Source organism: Oryctolagus cuniculus, chromosome 16 (genome assembly GCF_964237555.1).
Source record: "Oryctolagus cuniculus chromosome 16, mOryCun1.1, whole genome shotgun sequence".
In the NCBI taxonomy this organism is placed as follows: domain Eukaryota; kingdom Metazoa; phylum Chordata; class Mammalia; order Lagomorpha; family Leporidae; genus Oryctolagus; species Oryctolagus cuniculus.
Window position 1 is genome coordinate 56,656,068 of NC_091447.1, and position 22,057 is coordinate 56,678,124.

Consider the following 22,057-nt stretch of genomic DNA (forward strand, 5'->3'; position numbering starts at 1 on the left):
CTCCATGCTGAGTATTGGCAGAGGCTGGATGGAGAGCAGAGTGGGACTGGAGCCCAGGCACTAGAAGAAGGAACACGGACATCCCACATGGACTCAGAACCATTGTGCAAACGCCTGTCCTAAGTTCACTGATTCTTTACCCAGTTTGATGAAATTTGCTATATTGCATCTGTCCCTGTTTCAATAGATAGTACTCCACAGAGCTCTGTGTGTGCTTTGTGTGATACAGTGTGTTTGTGTTCTGTGTGCGTGTGCATGTATTTGTGTGTGTTGTGTGTGCATTTGTGTGTGGCGTGGTGTGTGTATCTGTGTAATGTGTGTGTGGTTTGTGGTATGTGTGTGTGTGTGCACAATGTGTAGGATATGTGTGTAATATTTGTGCATTTGTGTGGTGTCTGTGTGGTGTGTTGTGGTGTGTGCTATGTGTGTGCATTCATGTGTGTGGGACCCTGAATGCAGAGCAGGTGGAGCCCCTGCACCAGAACGGATCCTGTCACTCCCTTGAGCTGATGGGCCTCTTCAAACAGAAAATCCAAAATCCACATGCACAATTCTAGGTGCATAACTTGTGTATGCAGAATGCATGCTGCATATTTTCACCATAATAACAACATGAACATTATTATTCAAATGGTGGCATCTTGTGTTATAATGCCATCCAATTTCTTGAAACTATTGATTTCTCCCAAGCACGGGAGACGGCACTTCCACAGAGAACATCGTTGTCTCAGTTCCCAGTTTTCCCCAAAGTACCTGGCACATAAACAGTTCTCACTCGCACCTGCACTAAAATGGAATAATCTGTTTTCCAGTCCTTTTTCCCGTACATGCTTCCTCAAACCAGCTAAGTATAACTTAGTAACAGTGTACTAAAGAATATTTACTTTTGTAAAACTTGGTGCAGGTGTGAGTTGATTACTTAATGAGACTTTGTTTTGTGAATATCAGTTATCTCATTTTGCATTTTGTTTTAACATAGCAGTACTTTATTTTTCCATTTTCTTTAGACCCTGTAATTTCACCTCTGCTGTCATTCCTGTGTGTGTGTGTCACTCTGGGGAAATGACCCCCCTCAGCTGCACCGCAAGCCTGGGGACAAGGTCATGGAGGGAAGGAGGTGCCAGGTGGCTCAGCAGAGGCAAGCGGTCGACTCGAGGACTTCAGCTTTCTTCCCGGTGTTTTCTAGGTAGACTAACCGTGAACACGTCACACACACACAGAAAAACCACACACACACCATACATGCAGATACACCACACACACAGATATACATACCACACACACTACACACAGAGATATACATTCTACACACACACCACACAGACACACATACCACACACACACACACACACACCACACACACAGATATATATACCACACACAGACACCGCAAACACAGATTTTCATACCACACACACATACTATACACACAGATACACCACATACCATACACACACAGATATAGATACCATGCACAGAAACACACAACACACAGATACACACACTGCACACACATACTACATGCACACTACATGCATACTACATGCACACAAATATACATACTACACACACACACCACACAAACACAGAGATACACACACACCATACACACCCAGATATACATACCATGCACCGAAAAACACAACACACAGACATACATACATACCACACACAGACATACATGCATACCACACAGACACACCATACACACAGATATACATATCACACACAGAGATACACACACTACACACACAGATATGCATACCACATACATACCACATACACACACCATGCACGTACCACACACACACAGATACACATACACAGAAATGAACAACACACACAGTTATACATACCACACACACAAACACACACAGATACACAAGCCACACATCACACACACACAGATATACATATCACACACACAGATACACGCACCACACACCACACACACAGATATACATACCACACACACAAACACACACAGATACACAAGCCGCATATCACACACACAGATACACACACCACACACACAGATATGCATACCACACACACACACACATACCACACACACACCATGCACGTATCACACACACAGATACGCATACACAGAAACGCACCACACACACATATACCGCACACAGAAACACACACAAACCTAATGCTGGCATCAGATTGCCAGGTAGGCATTTCTGCTGTCATGCAGGCACTTCCATTGGTTGAACAGCATTCAGCATGGGCATCCGTGCTGTCACTGTGGTTAGTGGCACCTGAGGGAGTTGTGGGCTCTGTCCCCGGCTGCTGGCTTCTGATTGATAGCCCGACCTCATGTCACAGGAAGGACTTCTCCTCTCCACCTGCATGGAGCCTTTCCTACCAGCTGGGATAATGACTTTGAAATGGAAACCGAGTGTAGTCTATTGCATCTCATTTTACTGTATCAATTCTCATTTCCAAAACACTCTCCTCAGGGCATCAAAATCAGCTTGCACTGCTTGTCACCACTTAGAGCAGCCGACAAAGCACTTAAGGCCATTTCAAAATGTTCTCTTCTTGGATCAATTCTCAAAATATGCTGCAGAGCATTCGTAGAGTGGATATTGTAGAAATACCTAAGATTTTACATAATTTGTGAATCTCTGACACTTGTCCATCATGCCTTTTTTCCATCTTGTGATGGCCAATGCAAAGATTATATAAGCTTTAAATGCTACTTGACTTTCAGAACTAATTAAATTCGATGCATAAAAATAATTCAGAGATGTGGGAAATGGTAGTTATTGTGTTAAACTACCTTTGCTCATCTTCCAAAGTTATGGCAAAATGTACACATCACCTTCCACACATTAAGAGGTACATTTTGATTGAAACTCTTACAAAGCATTGAAGGATACTTTACTTTAAGTGTCTAGAAAATAAAACAAAGCTTTTCCTAATCCCTTTTTAATCAAGATTCCTGACTGCACCGAGGTTCCAGTAATCAGATGTGCACTGGAGCTGGGGTGGGGGCACGGAGGTAAGTCAGCACGTGCACGGATCAGATGCACATTCAAGCCAGGGTGGGGAGGGGGAGGTGGAGGTAAGTCAGCGTGCACAGGGTGAATCTGTGTGTCTGTGGGTGGTCAGCACGCACAGGGTGAATCTGTGCATCTGTGGGTGGTCAGCACGCACGGGGTGATTCTGTGCATCTGTGCGTGGTCAGCGTGCACAGGGTGAATGTGTGCGTCTGTGGGCGGTCAGCGCGCACGGGGTGAATCTGTGCGTCTGTGGGTGGTCAGCACGCACGGGGTGAATGTGTGCGTCTGTGGGCGGTCAGCGTGCACGGGGTGATTCTGTGCGTCTGTGGGCGGTCAGCGTGCACGGGGTGAATCTGTGTGTGTGTGGGCGGTCAGCACGCATAGGGGTGAATCTTTGCGTCTGTGGGTGCAGGGGCAAAGCCACTCTGTTCCTCATGAACCAAGAGGACTGTCAGGCAGCTACATGGCCGTGTTCGCAGGAACACCCCCATGACATGGTTGGAAGATTCCCTGGGCTCTCACATTTTTGATAAGTGCTACACCAGGCCATGTAATTGCTGGTATGTTTTAATGAACTTCTAAGTGCTTTAATCATATTGTAGACAAGCAACAGAGTATATTGCATGAATAAGGGTGAAATTTGACCACGTTCAGTTCTTACTGTATGAGATGGCTGACTTCTTAAAATTAACTGGGACCACAATTTCTGTTTAAAGAGAGTGAGAGTTAATACTTACCAAGAAGACGCAGTGAATTTGTGTCTGTTTGGTAGACGTGAACTTCAAGTGTCGGAATACACAAGCTGAGTCCTTGTGCTGGACCCTGGGGCTCTTCCCATGGGCTGGTGCTTTCAGCAGCTGGAGGGCCAGCTTGAGGGCAGAGATGAGGGTGGGAGACACAGCACCGGCTCCCCCAGGCCCCAGCAAGGCTGTTTCGTTATGAACTCCGTGGCAGACGAGTGAGGGAAACAACAGTTTCCATTGCTCTCTGGGAGTGGACACACAGTGCACCCAACCATTCTTCACAGAAAGTCTCACTCTTCTTCGTGCGTTTGTGTATTGCTATCATTTATTTATAGCTACTCATGGTCATTTATTTTTCATTTGGGTTGTAATTCAGGTGAACTTCATTATGCTGCTTCAGTTGCTCTGTCCTCGGTCACGGGAAGCTCTCTCGGTTGGCCCTTGTGTCCTGCTGGCGTGACCTCACCGTTAAGCTTTGCTTCGTTTTCTGAGCTGCTCCTTACTCTGCAGTCTCAACCTGTGCATATCCTGCCTCAAATCTAGAATCAGGACCCACATATCCTGCCTCAAATCTAGAATCAGGACCCACATATCCTGCCTCAAATCTAGAATCAGGACCCACATATCCTGCCTCAAATCTAGAATCAGGACCCACATATCCAGCCTCAAATCTAGAATCAGGACCCACACATCCTGCCTCAAATCTAGAATCAGGACCCACTTCCACCTGCTGGAGAACGTTCTCGGCGCCAGTGTGCTCGCAGATGCTGGATTGTACTAGTTCCTGGCTTTTTCATGTGCAGAGCAAGGGCACATGTGTGCATGAGCACACACATGTGCTAAGCATGTAGGTGCTCGTAGCTGTGAGCATTCCTGTCTGTACTGCTTTGTATCTGCTTTAAATAAACAGGAGTTCATGCGCTGTCCTCAGCTCTGTTTTTCTCCACACAGCTCAGTACACACAGACGCCTTCCCTCGCTTCCTGCTGCCTCTGACGTGTCTATGGAGTTTAGCAACCCCCAGACCGATTCTTTATTCCTGGGTGTTTCTGTAGCAGCACCAGTGGGGTCACCCTGCGTCCCGACGGGAAGGAAATTTGTCTACCGCAGGACGAGGACTCTGTGGAGGGTCTTTGCCTCGAGGCTAACAGACTCCCCTTGCTTCTAACATGACTTACAAAAGCATCATTTTGCACCACCTTCTTCAGTGAGTTTGTTTGGTGCACTTATTACATTACACTGTGTTGTCACACGCTGTACTCCATTTGGAATTCCTCAGCTCTTAAATGAGTTTCTGAAATTCGCATACAGCAAGATTCACTCTTTGTTCTGTAATTCCACTGGGCTTGGTATGTAGCCCATTTCTTAACTGGATTGTTTGCTTTGTTTTTATTGAGTTTCTTGAGGTCTTTATAGGCCCTGGATATTAATCCTTTATCAGTGCATAATTTTCTTTCTTTCTTTCTTTCTCTCTCTCTCTCTTTCTTTCTTTCTTTCTTTCTTTCTTTCTTTCTCTTTCTTTCTTTCTTTCTTTCTTTCTTTCTTTCTTTCTCTCTTTCTTTCTCCCTTTCTTTCTTTCTTTCTTTCTTTCTTTCTTTCTTTCTTTGACAGGCAGAGTGGACAGTGAGAGAGAGAGAGACAGAAAGGTCTTCTTTTTGCCGTTGGTTCACCCTCCAATGGCCGCTGTGGCTGGCGCACGTCAGTGCATAATTTTCAAATATTTTCTACCATTCTACCAGTTGTCTCTCACTTGGGTGAGTGTTTCCTTCTTAGTTTGATGTAATCCTATTTGTCTATTTTTGCTTTTATTGCCTGTGCTTCCGGGGTCTTAGCCAAGAAGTCCCTGCCTATGCCAATGTCTTGCAGTGTTCTCCCCATGCTTTCCTCTAGTAGTTTGTTGGTTTCAGGTCTTAAGTTAGCATACATGATCCATTGTGAGTGGACTTTTGTGTCTCATATCAGATAAGGGTCTTGTTTCATACTTGTGCAGGTGAAGATCCAGTTTTCCCAACACCGTTTGTTGAAGAGCCCGTCCTTGCTCCAAGGTCAAGCTGGTCAAGCATTAGTTGGTTGTACGTGTTTGGATTAATTTCTGGTGGTTCTAATCAGTTCCATTGGTTCACATGTCTCTTTTTGTGTCAGGAGCAGGCTGTTTTCATCATAACTGCCCTGTCTTTTTGGACTAATTATTTTCTTCAGGAAGATGTGTTTGTGGACTGCTGGCTCCTTTGTATGAATCACAGAACACTGATGTATGGGTGAATGAGGCACTTCAGAACATTTGTGGAAAGAGTATTGTGAGATAAATTCACTCTGGTGAAAAGACATCTTAAAATCCATGCTTTTCTTTTTCTCACAGTAGGGATCTTTCAAAACCTTTTTGAAGACTTCTCTTATCCTAGTTTTTTTCTAATCAATTCGCCAATAGAAGGACATTTCACTGATTCTGGTGTTTGGCAGTTGTGCACACAGCCTCTGTAAATGACCAGGTGCAGGTTTTCGGGAGGAGATGAGATTTCAAGCTGGATGTGCCCGGGGCTGATAGGCTGCGTGGTATGGCAATGGTTGGTCTCATACAGAACCGACAAGCTGTGCTCCAAACTCAGTCAGTAGTGAGAGTCCCTGTTGCCCTGACTCCTCACCAGCAATTGGTAATATCAACTTGCAAACGTGTATATGGGCAGTTTCCAAGTTGTTAAAATTACAGATTTCTGATAATAATTGATAGTGAGTATGTCTATTTTATCAGTTGCTTATTATTTGTATATTTTCTCTGGGGACGTGTCTATACATATCTTGTATATGATTTTCAATTTTCAATTGGGTGCTTTGGTTTATTACATGTTCTCCATATATTTAGGAAACAAGGGTCTTTATTTGAATTAAAGGCTACAGATATCCTAATTTGTGGCTTGAATTAAATTATCTGAATGATGTCTCTTCACAGACTAGAAGTTTTATATCATTAAAGCCAGTTTATCAATTTTTCTTTCATAGAACACAGGCTTGGTGTTTTATAAAAATCATCTAACACACAGTCATCTGCATGTTTTCCTCTATAACTTTTATTGTCTTGTGGTTTATATTTAATATTGTAATCTATTTGTAGATTATTCTCTGTAGGAAAAGAAGGTCTAGTTTTGACTTCATTTTTTTGTTGTGTTTGATTGCAGATGAACTTCCAAGTGTCTAACACCATTTGTTGAAAAATAATAAAGTAAATTAAAGCAAATCTTTGTTGCATTGCTCAGCTCCTCAGTTAAAGATCAGGGGACCTGATTTGTGTAAATCTTTTCTAGGATCCCTGTTCTTTGGGTCTACATGCCTATCCTCTGACCAATGCCGGCTATTTTGGAAACTGCAGCTTTGTAACGTGTCCTGAAATCAGGAGGTGTACTTTGTGCCACCATCCTACTGTGTGACATTCACCCGTCCGTCCTCAAGACTGGGTCACCATCCTACTGTGAGGCATGCGTCCTCCTCAGGACTGTGCCACCGTCCTACTGTGGCCATGCATCCTCCTCAGGACGGTGCCACCGTTCTACCATGAGGCACGCGTCCATCCTCCTCAGGACTGTGCCACCGTCCTACTGGGGGCATGCATCCTCCTCAGAACGGTGCCACCGTTCTACCATGAGGCATGCGTCCTCCTCAGGACTGTGCCACCATCCTACCGTGAGGCATGCGTCCATCCTCCTCAGGACTGTGCCACCGTCCTACTGGGGGCATGCATCCTCCTCAGGACGGTGCCACCGTTCTACCATGAGGCATGCGTCCTCCTCAGGACTGTGCCACTGTTCTACTGTGGGCATGCGTCCATCCTCCTCAGGACTGTGCCACCGTCCTACCATGGGGCATGCGTCCATCCTCCTCAGGACTGTGCCACTGTTCTACCGTGAGGCACGTGTCCATCCTCCTCAGGACTGTGCCACCGTCCTACTGTGGGCATGCGTCCTCCTCAGGACTGTGTTGGCTGTGCTTGGGCTTTCCCCTTCACAGAGGTTTTAGGATCATTTTGTCAATATGTACAATGTACCTCCCTGGAGTTTTGGTTTGGGATAGCATAGAATTTACAGGACAAGCAAGGAAAAATTGACATCTTAGCAATGTAATGCCTTGCAGTCAATGAATATGAAATAACTCTCCATTTGTGTAGATCTTTGACTTCTTGTATCAGAGATTTTAGCTTCCACATACAGATCCTGTGCATATTTTGTTAGACTTATATTCTCTTAACTGCTGTTTTTCCTTTTGTGGTTTAATAATTTTATTTTATTTCAATTTCAAATTGCAACTGTTATTGTGGGTATTTGGGAAAGCAATTTAATTTTGCATATTAATGGTTTACCTTTTGAGAAAACTATTCTCACTTATTAGTTCCAAGGCATTACTGTTCATCATTTATACTATTTTAACCAATAAAACCTGTGAAAATGAATTATATTTACCCTTGCACTGCAGTTTTTGTATTTTTATGTTTTTCTCTCTTATCCTTTATATTATTGAAATAGGTGGTATTTCTAGTATAATTTTAAGTAAGAGTGGTGAGAGCACATGTTCTATGTTATGTTATCAAATCTTAGCACATGTATTATTTCTCACCATTGATTTATTATAATGCTAGCTGTATGTGTTTGTGAGTTTTCTAAAGATTTATTTATTTATCTGAAAGTCAGGGTTACAGAGAGAAGGAGATCTTTCATTCACCAATTCAGCACCCAGATGGCCAGGTTAAAGACGGGAGCCAGGAGCTTCTTCCAGGTTTCCCATTTGAGTGGCAGAGCCCGAAGCACTTGAGCCATCTTCTGCTGCTTTCCCAGGTGCATTAGTAGGTAGCTGGATTGGAACTGGAGCAGCTGGGGCTCTAGCCACCACCCATATGGGATGCCAGCATCATAGTTGATGGCTCTACCTGCTACACCACAATGCCAGCCCCTTGTGGATGTTTTATGAAGTTGAAGAAAGTTCTTCTTTTTCTAGTTTGTTTAATGTTTTGAATATGAATAGGTGCTACATTTTTGTCAAATAATTTTTCTGCACCAACTGATGTGAGTATATAATTGTCTCTTCTCATTGTGGTATATTATTATATTGATTGCTTTTTAAGTGTTGAATGAGATTTGCATGCCTAGACTAAAGCTCATTTTGTTACATATCTTTGGATTCAATTTACTAACACTTGCTTGAGTATTTTTGCAAGCACGCTTTTGATAGATGCTGGTCTTCACTTTTTATGTTTTGTGATATCTTTACCATGACCAGGTCTTATGGTAATACTGGCTTCTTAGGATGGATTAGGAAGTGTTTCTCCTGATTTGGTTTCTGGAAGAAAGTGTGTAGAATTCACCAGTGAAATAATTCAGGTTATACACCCTCCCATGTGAAAGTCCATTAGACTGGCAGAATATGGCTTAGTAAGCCAAGGCCTGGTCACACTTAGCTACACTCATGACAGCACGTCCTACTTTAAAAACTAGAAACCTTGCAGGCTTCGCTCCCTAATGAAGATCTATCATTCAATAACAGCACAAGGTATACCAGGATCATCCTTGATTAACTGAGCATATGGAGTTCAAGTTCACCATTGTCCTTAGGGCTCAGGAGGATTTAGGGGTGGCTGTTTCCTTACAGATTGCACTTATACTTCCTATCATTTTGTGAGAATCTGTAATATCCAAATGGACACTCTTCATTCAAGCTCTGTAACAAAAGTCGGCATGCTAGGAGCTGTTAACTAATCACCATGATTCCATAAATTACTTTCATAGAGACAAAGGACTTGTTTCTTAATAAAAATAAAAAAGATTGTCAGAATTAAAGCTTTCAGATGCATGAGTTAGTGTTGTTAGCATAATGCGTTGCATCCTAATTTATAATTTCTATACATTTTGATGGCTTAAAACTACATTAATAATTTAAACCCCAGTTTGAATGGATATAAAACACCCCTTCCTACTATTTGGCAGGAAATTTTATGGCTTTTCTTGAGCCCTAGGTATTAAAGTTTTATTTTCATATTGTAAAAGTGGAGTCATCAGAGAGTTAGCTCTCCACCCTCATTAATTGCAGAAAGAATGGCAATCCGTCAGCTGTGCTTAAACCGTAATACTGATTATGGCAGATGTCATCTAATATTTAATTGGCTCTTTTCCAATAAGTGCATAAAATGTATAAGTTATCTGAAGCTAACTGCATCCAATAGCTCATCTTGTGGTTCAACAGAAAATTAAAGTACTTGGCTGCAATGTCCAGAGCTTGATTTAGTTTGTTCGTAGGTAGATTTGACTGCCATGTGCAATTTCAATCAGAAGTTATCAACTGCCATATTGAAAATTCATTCCATAATGTAAAACTGTGGTCCAATTATCATTTGCGAATTATAAGGGACAATCTAGTGCTGTTTTCTTTGGTGAAATTATATTTCTTTCCTTAGTTCCAAAGTTCATTCTTTGGAGCAGTGAAGTGTCTATCCAGATAGGAACGTGTCACTTACGTGTGCTAATGTTTATAAGAACCTTTGAAGTTCTTGTTATTGATTTATTGACAATCTATCTTAACATACCTAAGAACATATAACTTTAAACCGCCTTCCTGGCTCATCAAACACAATTGTTAATAATTTTGGAGAAACAGTTTGAAGACTATTTTCTGACATAATGTATTGTAAAACATTTCTCAAATGTTGTAAATGCTATTTTATTTTTATTTGTTTTAACTTTCAGCTTTAAATTAAAGCTATTGCATTAAAGAATTGTTCCTTTGTACAATAATTTAATCATTCATAGAATGTATGCTGTTGAAATTGAATTTGGCTCAACTCCACTGATCTACATTAAGGGGCATTTTCACAAATAGCCCTAGAATTACATCACTATGTGGATTTTAGGAATTGTGTCCAGAAAGTTGTCCAATACATCATTGCTTCACCTAATTGTAGGTGGGCCACATGTTTTAGTGATCCGTGATTAGAGAAGTAAAAATATCTGAATAATGAAAACAGGATTTTGTATGTCTTCACTAGTCCTCCTTTCATTGTCACTCTGGTTGCAGAGATACTCACCACACGGCTTGAGGGGAAGAGCCACAGGCAGAGATCCCTTGCAGTAGCTACCTGGAGGAGCCCCGCACTACCTCCCCTTGTCAGAGTCTGAATCCTGATCAGGCCCTGACAAGGGACAGAGTCCCTGACACAAAGGGCAGCTGTGGGCCACTTGGTTTTTCTGTTTGGCCCTTTGTATGGACTCTAGAGGACCAGGCTCCCGTGACTGGGTGACTCTCCCCTTCGGATTCTCCATCATAGTTGCAATGACATTTATTTGGTGGGCTGCTGTCGGTGCCCAGGCAGATTCTGAACACAAAGGCTTTGCTCAATGTCCTGGTCCAAAGAATGATCCAATTCACCCAGCGTATTTTGCTTCTGTTTTGTGCCATTGGCTTACAGAGGGCAGAGGCATCACCAACATGGTAGCAGCATTGGCAACAGCAGCACTGATTATCTGAAGAGGGGAATGATTCCAACAATGTAAGGTGGACAGCTGCCAAGGGGCGTGGCGAGAGTCCATAGGTTCACTGAAAGACTGGGTGGGGAACACCTGCTTGGCTGCACAGATCCCCTCAAGCTCACACAGGTGCTTGTGAGGTGAGCAGAGCCCACACTTAGCAGTGCACACAGAATGGGAGCCACACAGGCCCTGAGACTTGCTGTCTCAGTCCCTCTTCCTATTTCTAGACGCTACCTGCATACTCTATCCAGTTCAGGGCTCAGTGCTCAGCCTTGAAGAAAACAAGAGAGAAAACTAACTTTAAACCACTGAAGTTGTTCCAGCTGAAACAATAGGTTCTGGTAACAGAAGGGATTTGCACAGGCATTTTTCTCTTTCGTGTTCTTTCCTGAACGTGTTTGTATTCCAGCTGGTGTTTGTCCACAGAGGTGTTTTGGATGAGCACAGGTGAGTGCATCATCTGTGACTCTTGTATTGCTTTCTGTCTTGTAGGAAAATTGTGTAAATAACTGCATATGCATATCTAGAATGTGGGTGTATTTCTTTAAGATGTGGTGCTGAAGATAAATGGCAAGGAAAATTATTGTTTCCAGAAATGTCCAGAAACATCTGTTATTTGGTCTTGAGACACACATTTTCCCAGTTGTAGAGATATTTTAAAAAATCAGAAAAGCTTGAATGTATGGTGTAAATTTCTCTGATATTAACTTGCCTCTGAAATTACATTTAATGTTGGATAAGGAAAAATCATTTTGTAATATAGAATATTAAACTTCAGATAGGAAGCCATGCTAGAAATATCCAAGTAAAAGAAAAATAAAACCTCTTCATTTTATGGGTTTGCTTAATACCAAGTAAAACAAGTATCATGATTATTTGCTGGTTTTTGCTAATATTCATTTCATGATTTGTTTAATACAGTCCTGTCTGTTTTAAGAAATTTTTGAATTAAAAAATGGCTTCTTGTCATCTCAGAAAAGGTAGTGATTGGTGCTAGTATTGTGGTACAGACAGGTAAGCTGCCACCTGGGATGCTGACGTCTCGTATTGGAGGGCCGATTCAAGTCTCTGCTGACCTGCTAATGCACCTGGAAGGCGGCAGATGATGGCCTGACTTGTGCCCGCGACACCCACAGGGTGTCTAGAAAGGACTTCCAGGTTTCTAGCATGGCCCACCTCCGGCCATTGTGATGGTTTGGGGAGTGAATCAGAGGAAAGAAGATCTCTCTCTCTCTCTCTCTCTCTCTCTCTGTCTCCCCCCTTCCATCTTTCATCTGCTGGTTCACTCCCTAAATGGCCACAACTTCCAGGTCGGAGCCAGGATGAAACTAGAAGCCAGGAACTCTATCCAGGTCTCCCCTGTGGGTGAAAGGAATCCACAGGCTTGAGCCATCCTCCGCTGCTTTCCCAGCACATCAGCATGGACCTGGATCAGAAGTGGAGCTGCCAGGACCCCAGCTGGCACCATATAGGATGCTGGCACTTCAGGCAGCGATTAACTCCCTACAACACTGGTCCTGCTGCCAATCATCACCCTCATCAATCTCCAGAACTTCTGTTATCCAAAACTGAAACTCTGTACCCATTAAATCGCCCTGCCTTCATCCCCTGGTACCCACCATCCCTCTGTCTCTGAATTTGCCTGTCACAGCTTTGTTCTGTGTCCTTAGAGCAGTGTCCTTGAAGTGCATCTCTGCTGCAGCGTGTGTCAGAATGTCCTTTCTTTTAATGCTGAATACATTCCGTTGTACACACATGTCACATCCTCAGCGTCCTTATGTCAATAGATATTTGAGTTGGTTCCACATTTTGGTTATAATGAGTCACTGCTAGAAACACAGGAACCAATGTCTCTGAGGCCCTGACTGCAGTGTGGGAAGGGAATGTATAACCATGCAATTGCTGGGTCTTGCAGTGATTCTATTGTAGTCATTTTGGAGATCTGCCAAACTGTTTTGCACAGTTGGTGCACAACTCTCCAACCCTACCTATGGTGCTCAAGGGTTCGAGTTTCCTACATTTTCGCTAATATTTGGTATTTTCCATATTCGTTTGCTTGTTTTTATAGTCACTCCAGTGGGTGTGAAAGATTACATTTAAAAATCAATTTTCACAAGTATTTTCCCATTTACTCATTATGCAATACCTACACTTGTGGAATTTAATCTTATCTCCTTTTTCTAAGTCCTGGAAATCCTTTTCTTAGTCAGAACCTTCTAGAACAAGTATCACAATCCAGGTTCTTTGAGCTAAAATCATGGACTCTCCACCCAGCTATTCTGTCTCCCAACTCCGCATGCCACAGAAGGGTTGGTTGACCTCATGGACTTTGTTAAATGCCAGTGCTTTAATTGTGATTTTGACTAATATCAAAGGCTAACATCTGAACAGAAATAGAGGAGTTCCTGTGTGAATAGCATTTATCAGTCTTCTCGTTTCTCTCCATGTGGGGAAGACAGTTGGCTCCTCTCATCTGCTTTTCAGAGGTGTAGCAGGAAGCAAAACTCCGTCTTCAGTGCTCTGAGTAATAACTCGACTCTGCTTAAAAAGACGCCCAGCTGCGTCGTTTCAGAACTCACATGTTTGAAAGCTGCTGATTTCCTACATGTGGGAAATGGCTTTGCCTTAAATCACACTCGTGATTTCAGTCTGCTCAGAGACATTCCAGGCACTCAGCCTTTCTGTGCACCGAGGCCACCTGCCCTGCAGAGAGGGCAGCATCCCTGCTGGGTGGACTTCTTCCAGCAGGCTCACCTTCGGGCGGAGTGTGCTGACCCTAGGTCTCTCTGCAGTCCTGAGGTCCCTGAGGCACATGCGGGACATCAAACCTTTGTAACACAGAAACCTGCTTTCTGGCTCAGAGACCCCCACACAGCAGCTTACACAGGGCGGCCCCTCCTGCTCGAGGGAAGTGAAGAGCTGCAGTTGCAGGAGCCGGTGCTGCTTTCTTGGGAGCTGCCTCGTCCAGTGGCTGTCAAAGCTGCCTTCCGTGACACAAGCCGGTCACAGCATGGAGCTGGTCGCGTGCTTTGAGGAGAACTACTTTTGCATTATGCTTCTCCATTTTATATAACCCAGGGATGCATCAAATTAAAAATTGCTGTGCAGCCTGCAAGGTTGCATCCGCCACGCATCTTTATTTCTTGTCTATTGCTTTAAGCTCATCTTAAACAAGAGTACTGCTCACCAGATTTAGCAGAATAAACTCAATTTTAGATTCATTTTTTCCAAAGACACAACCACTGAGTGTATATCTTTGACTGGGTCATGTAATATATAATCAATAGCAGAAAAATGTATGCCTCAAATTAGGAGGCTAAGTGTTTAGGGAAGCAATGTGTGACATTAAAAATTCAAACTCAAAACCACTGTGCATGCATTGGGTTTTGACTGTGCAAATGACTGATGTTGGAAATTCTAATCGCTTCTTGGCCTTTTGGCTAAGATCAAGTGCAGTGGAAATTCTGAGTAGCATATTATTATCCAACTACCAAATACTATTCGTGATTGTTTACCCTTAAATGCATTTTTCAGGTAAGTGTAAGAAAAGAAGGAGAAGCCATGAAGCTGAGGAAAACGCATCTGAATCTACTTCCGTCAATCACTCACCTCCTTCACTGTGCTATGCAGTGAGGTGCAGAGTAACTTGGTCTGTCCTTCTTCGCCAATCTAGATTGTTCCTTTGTTCCCCAACACCAAACCTATGTAGAGGAAAATTTTCCTGACTGCAGAATGTGTGTCACAGCTCCAGATTCTCCTTGGGGCACTGCTCTCAAGTGTGTAAGGGTTCAGGTACGGAAGGGCTTGCTCAACACTCCCATCGGGAGTCCCCCAGACATCTCTAACTCAGCAGGTGTGAGAGGAACTCCCGAGCTTAGCCCACCACTCACGCTCCCACCACCTCCACTCAACTTGGACCCTCTTATAGCTTCCCCAGCCCCCAGTTTTATTCTTGTTTTAAAACATTTGTCTCAGAGAGACAGACACATAGACATGCAGAGAAAGGAGGCAGCGGGGGAGGGAGGGCATTGATTCATTTTCCAAATGCCTTAAATACCTGAAGCTGGACCATGGTCAGGGCCAGGAAGCAAGAACACAATCCAGGTCTCCACATTGGTGGCAGGGTTCCAACCACTTGAGCCATCACCGCTGCACTCCAGGTGTGCACTAGCGAAAGCTGGAATCAAGACCCAGAACTCAGGATTGAACGTAAGGACCCAGTGTGGGTGGGGGCAGCCCAGCAGTGTGCCAACCACTAGTCCAAATGCTCATCTCAGCCGGCTTTATTGCTTTTTAGTTGTTTATGCTATGACCTTGAAATCAACCTTGACTCATCACTTTCTCTCATCCTTCAAATCTAAAGCTGTTGTTGCTGCTTCTACCAAAATACATTCAGAATCCGACTGTGTCTTGCTACTCCACCTGGCCTACAACCTGGCCACAGCTCTGGGCATGGCTAGCACTGGGTCTCACCCGTATTACAGATGCCCCTTCTCCTTGCATTCCCACACGCACGCACCCCTTTTTTATCCTCAAGTACTCAGAGCATAAATGCTCATCATGATGTCACGCCTTTTCCACAACCTGCAATGACTTCCCATTTAGTTCGGAAAGGGTGCCAGGTCCTTACAGTTGTCTGTGAAGCCACCTGTTAAGAGTGGATCCCATGGCCACCCAAGCACCCATGTGGCTCTCTCACACCCCATGCCTTGCTGGCCACATACTCTTCCTTGCTGTCCTGGCTTGGGCCAGGCCCACTTAGGCAGCGAGATCTCAGGACTGCCTGTCCTTCCTGCTGGAAGGCCACTTCCTGCAGCATCAGAGTGCCTCACTCCTAGCCTTCTTCAGGTTGAAGCCAGACGTCACGTCTGAGGACGACTTGCTTAGTCCAGTTATCTAGGATTCCAGTGGGCCGGTGCATTCTTCTCCTGGCTCCACACTTTATTGTTCATTTCCATGGCATTTATCTTCTTTTCCATATGCTATGGAATGGATTGGCTTGGTTGGATCTACTGTCCACCTCTCTCTGTGGAAGCATAAAACCTGTGGCCCCCGAGCACTGCCTGCCCCCGGGGTCAAACAGTGCTCTCCTGTTGTATCCAGGGCCCTGGAACACACCCTGCACATGGTCCTGGAACACGCTTCAGCACCCTGCACGTGGCAGGTGCTCTGTCAGCACACGTTCTCTCTATGCCTGGTGCCAATCAATGGGGGTGAAAATGCACATGAAGCAAGACCTCCTTTGTATAAGCCCACAGAGTCATCCCCGTCGTATTTAATACTCCACCCTGAAAAGCTGGCTGGATTGAAAATGCCATCTGCCTGTAGGAATGCCAGAAGTTCTTGTCTGATCAAAGTTTGAATTGAGGCCTCATGGTCTCCAAGGCTCTGCAGGAATGAGGAAACGGGATGCAGGTGACTGCTCTTGCAAAAACCTTTTCAGGGGCACCCACCAAGGGCAGAAAGCACTGCCGGCTCCCTTTCGGGCAGCTGCCCTTCCTGCATTTGTATTTTCTATTTTTTGTCCAAAGCAGTTTTTGCAAAAATATTCCATAGACTAAAAGAGAAGATAGCTTAACAGGACTCATATTGAACAGTAATTCACTGCTATGGATGGAAGACAAAGTTGTAAAAATTCTTACCTTTAACTTAAATCACACCAAAAACTTTAGGGAATAATGGAATTATATGGGAATAAAATGTCTGCCTTTCAAATAGATTTTACTAGAAGTGTTTTGCATTTGTATCAGCAGGCTTCAAGGCAGGGCTCCCACTCCTTCAGTTCTGAGCTCAGTGTCTGCACCTGTTGGGCCTGCAGCAGCCCCCCCCACCTCCTCTCCTCCCACTCAGCTTCCATGCCCTTTACCCCAAGGGTTCCAGTGTCCTCCCCTGGCCTTCTAAGGCATGTTCCCTTTCAGTGGCGAATTAAAACAGCAGTATTTGTGATCGGTGACCACCATGTAGGCAAAAACACCCAGCAGCATTTGTGGCAGCTCCTGTTAGTTTTATGAAACAGCAAATGCCAGAAATCAGCAGTGCTGTCAGTTCCATTTACACAACTTTAAAATATTTGCCCTACAGAAAATGGAAGTCCTGAGAGCTTCAGAGGTGTCTTACTCACATTTCTGTACAAATAGTTCAGTCCAAACTTGGAAATATGAGTAAAGCAAGATAATCATCATCGTAGCTATCTAATCTGTCCATCCAACTGTATCTGTCTATGTCTATTGGTCTATTGATTCTGCTTTTCTGGAAATCCCAGAACAATATTCCAAGGACATCCTCAATGTCCCGCCATCATAACACCATCATCATTTCAGAAAGAATCCCTCACAGGGACAATGATTGTTGGCCCTCCTAGCTCCTTTCCTTGGCAACCTCCATTCTACTTTCTGTCGCCATAAAGGCATTCATTGTAGACACCGCATAAAGTCAAACCTCACAAATTGTATCCCCTTGGTGCCTGTCTGGAATTATCTCACATGCCACAATGTTCCAAGGTTCATCCATGGAGTAGCACATATCAGAACTTCATTCATTTAAAAACAATATTTAAGAGGCAGAGAGACGAAATTTAAAGTGCATGGCAAGTCATTGTTACATTATTTTATTGCTTGTTTCATGAAGAATATCAATATTCAAATTATATAATTTCTAGAAAATAATTATGAAGAGAATGGTGCATGTCAACTTTTACTACCTACAGGTCTGAGGATACTCAGTAGAGGGTGCAGTCACAATGCCCAAGGCGGGGCAAGACGGGCAGCGCCGTCTGAGTCAGAAAGCTGCAGATGCACTTGTCACAGGGAACAGACCAGACCAGCACCTGAGCACCGAGCTCACTTGCGTGACGTGTCCCTCAGGCACACACAGGGCAGAGCATGACTTCTAAGAAGCGAGGGTCCCTGGAAACAGTGAATGAAGAGACAGAGATGCCAACCAACACCTGCTGACCTGGATCCCCCAAAATGTGATCTTTGTGTTTCTGCACTGTGTCTGACAGTGTGGTCTGCAGCCTTCGTCCGAGGTGGACTGGGTGCTTGTGGAGGTGCTGCTCCTGGTCCAGACCTGACGAGCGAAATCTTGTCCAGAGCTGAGCAGTCAGCATGGTCACCTGAGACCCACGCTGGGTTGGGAACTACAGTCTGAGAATCGCAGCTCCTGTTCTCACTCAGCTTCTGCATGCGTGAGATCACAATGGCTGCTGCGCACCTGCCGCGCCCCTGCTAGGATCTCTTCCTGTTCTGAATTTCAAATAATTTGATTCTAGTGAAGCTTTTTAGTGCCTTAATGATCACAGTTATTTTACTCTTTCTCTCAAGTTTCTTTCTAGGGTAGGTGGTGAGCTTGGCTGCCCTGTAGACTCCACGCTTCACACGGTAGGTCAGTCAAGTCTCCTCACTTGTTAGTCCTGAAGCTTGGGTGGGGTGGTTGACTTTGCCACTCACTTTTTCTAACATGGAATAACAGTACTGCCAACCTAAAACGACTGTGCTGCAGATTCCGTGAAGTAGACGCTGTCAGACCAGGGCAGAACGGGTGAAATCGCTGTGCCGATTGCCCTCCTCCACTCCTTCACACTGATCAAACCCCCTGTTGAGGACGAGGTAGGGAGCTTCATTACGACTGTGTCTCGTGGAGAGAAACCATGCCTTAGCAACCACCGCCTTATAAATTTTAGCAACAACCCAAGGCCGGAAGCCTATGTAAAATATTACAGTGCTGCAACATAAATAAGGAAAATAAAGTGAAATAGACTTGGACTTCTGCGAACAACGCTGCTGCCCTCCTCAGTGAGTGCTAAGCAGATGGGTGTCTCCTCCTCTCTTACGTCAAAAGGAAACGGCTTACATTGTAGGTAACTTATTTAAGTGCAATGAATTTAAAATAGACTGGAAAACCTTCTGCATTTTCATCCCATCATCATTTCATTAGGAAAATAGCATTTGCTATATCAAACTTAAAATGGCTATTAAATTGAAAAAACAAGTCCTGCATTCACATGCACAACTCCGAGTTGCTCCATGCAACAGGCTCACTCACGTCGTATTTTGAATTAGGTTTCATTGATAGGATATCAGGACAGACCCAAAAAGTAATGAAAGTTAAACCCAGTGCTCTTCTGACACAAAGATCAGTGAGCAAAGCTGATCTTAAAGATGACTCAGGGGCTGGCGCTGTGGTGCAGCGGGTTAAAGACCTGGCCTGAAGTGCCGGCATCCCATATGGGCGCCGGTTATGGTCCCGGCTGCTCCTCTTCCGATCCAGCTCTCTGCTGTGGCCTGGGAAAGCAGTAGAAGATGGCCAAGTCCTGGGTCCCTGAACCCACATGGGAAACCTGGAAGAAGCTCCTGGCTCCTGGCTCCTGGCTTTGGTTCGGTGCAGCTCTGGCCATTGATGCCATTTAGAGAGTGAACCAGCAGAAGGAAGACCTTTCTCTTTCTCTCCCTCTCACTGTCTGTAACTCTGCTTCTCAGATAAATAAATAAAATCTTAAAAAAAAGATGTCTCAAGACCACGTCATCCACAACGCCCTGGTGTGGGTTCTGCAGGATTGAAGGTGAACTACGTGTCTGGGTGTTTGAGCACAACCAGGTGAGTGTCCAATCAAACAGACAAAGGAAACAGCTTTGCTGCTGCAGCGGCACATGAAGAACGCCTCTGAGTGGTGTCAACAGGAAGACATGGAGCACTACAGCGTTGGGTTCCCTGCTTTACTGGTCTAGACCAGGAGGTGCCTGGCACGTACAAGCTATCCCTTCACCACGTGGAGTCAGCTCACTTACCTCACAGCTGTGCCTGACTGAAAGCTACGTTTAAAAAAGAAAACACCCATATAGGATGTTGGTGTTAGAGACAGAAGCATTACCTGCTATGCCACAGCGTTGGCCCCACTAAGAAATTTCTAAATGCATTAGACTGATAAGTGTAAAAGCTTGACTGTTGATGAGCAAATTAATATGTTATCCCTCTTAGTATTTTTTTGTTTGTTCTACTTAATACTTTTGGTTGAATACTGTAATCAATACACAATTCTTCTTAAGTGCTGAAACTTAACTGAAAAGTGATCACTGTTAAATATAAGAGTGGGAATAAGAGAGGGAAGAGATGTGCAATTCGGGACATGCTCAAGCTGACTTACCTCAAACGGTAGAGTTAGAAACATACCAGGGGATTCCAATTCAATCCCATCAAAGTGGCATGTACCAATGCCATCTCACTAGTCCCAGTGATCAATTTCTGTTCACAATTGATCATAATGATAGGACTAAGAACCAAAGGGATCACATAAACAAGAATAGTGTCTGCAAATACTAGCTGATAGAATCAAAAAGGGAGAGAACGATCCAACATGGGAAGTGAGATACACAGCAGACCCATAGAATGGCAGATGTCCTAAACAGCACTCTGGCCTCAGAATCAGCCCTTAAGGCATGCGGATCCGGCTGAAAAGCCCATGAGACTATTTCAGGCATGGAAAGCCAAGACACTCTGGGGAAAAACAAACAAACAAACAAACAAAAAACCCTAAATGAAAGATCTCCGCAAGTGAGATCCCAGTGGAAAGAACGGGTCATCAAAGAAGGAGGTACCTTTCTCTGAAGGGAGGAGAGAACTTCCACTTTGACCATGGCCTTGTCAAATATGATCAGAGTCAGTGAACTCAGGGGGCTGCCATAGCCTTGGCAACTCATGACAAGAGCCTAGGGTGATTACTGATGCCATAAACAAGAGTGTCAATTTGTTAAGTCAACAACAGGAGTCACTGTGCACTTACTCCTCATGTAGGATCTTTGTCCTTAGTGTGCTGTACATTGAGATTTAATGCTATAACTAGTACTCAAACAGTATTTTTCACTTTATCTTTCTGTGTGGGAGCAAACTGTTGAAATCTTTACTTAAAGTATGCTAAACTGATCTTCTGTATATAAAGAGAATCGAAAATGAATCTTGATGTGAATGGAAGGGGAGAGGGAGTGGGGAAGGGGAGGGTTGCGGGTGGGAGGGACGTTATGGGGGGAGGAAGCCATTGTAATCCATAAGCTGTACTTTGGAAATTTACATTCATTAAATAAAAGTTAAAAAAAACCATAAATTTGAAACAGGGAGATACAAAAAAATTTAAAAATTTAAAAAAATTTAAAAAAAAACATGGGACTTCCCATAACTGATGTGTAAAATATGTGAAGAATGCTGCATTTTAAAATTTGCATTAATATGTTAATGATCTTGTTCAAAAATATTAGATAGAAAAAGATAACTGGTAATCCAATTCCTTCTAGTAAACTAGCACAACTTAACTATCTAACTACTGATCATGTAACAGAGGATACGCAGTACAATTTTTCCATTAACACAAATACAAACATTTTAAAAAGACTATTATCAAACCAAATATATTAGAGTATTAACCACATTACCTTGTACATAGCTGGTTTTGTGCTGTGGATTAAATATAGAATAAGCATTAGTAAAATCAGTCTGATTCATCATGATCTGTATCATGATGTATATTTTTAAAAACAATATTTATTTTATTTATTTGAAAGGCAGAGAGAGACACACAGAGAGGCAGAGGTTTCCCAACCACTGCTTCACTCCAGGTGTCCACAACTGTAGGAGCTGGGTCAGGCGAAAGCCAGTAGCCTGGATCTCAGTCTGGGTCTCCCAATGTGTGGCAGGGACTGAAGTACCTGAGATATCGCTCGCTGCACCCCAGGGTGCACAGCAGCCATTAGATGAAATCAGTATATTTGAAGATCTACCCAACCCCATAACCCCATAGAAAATACAAT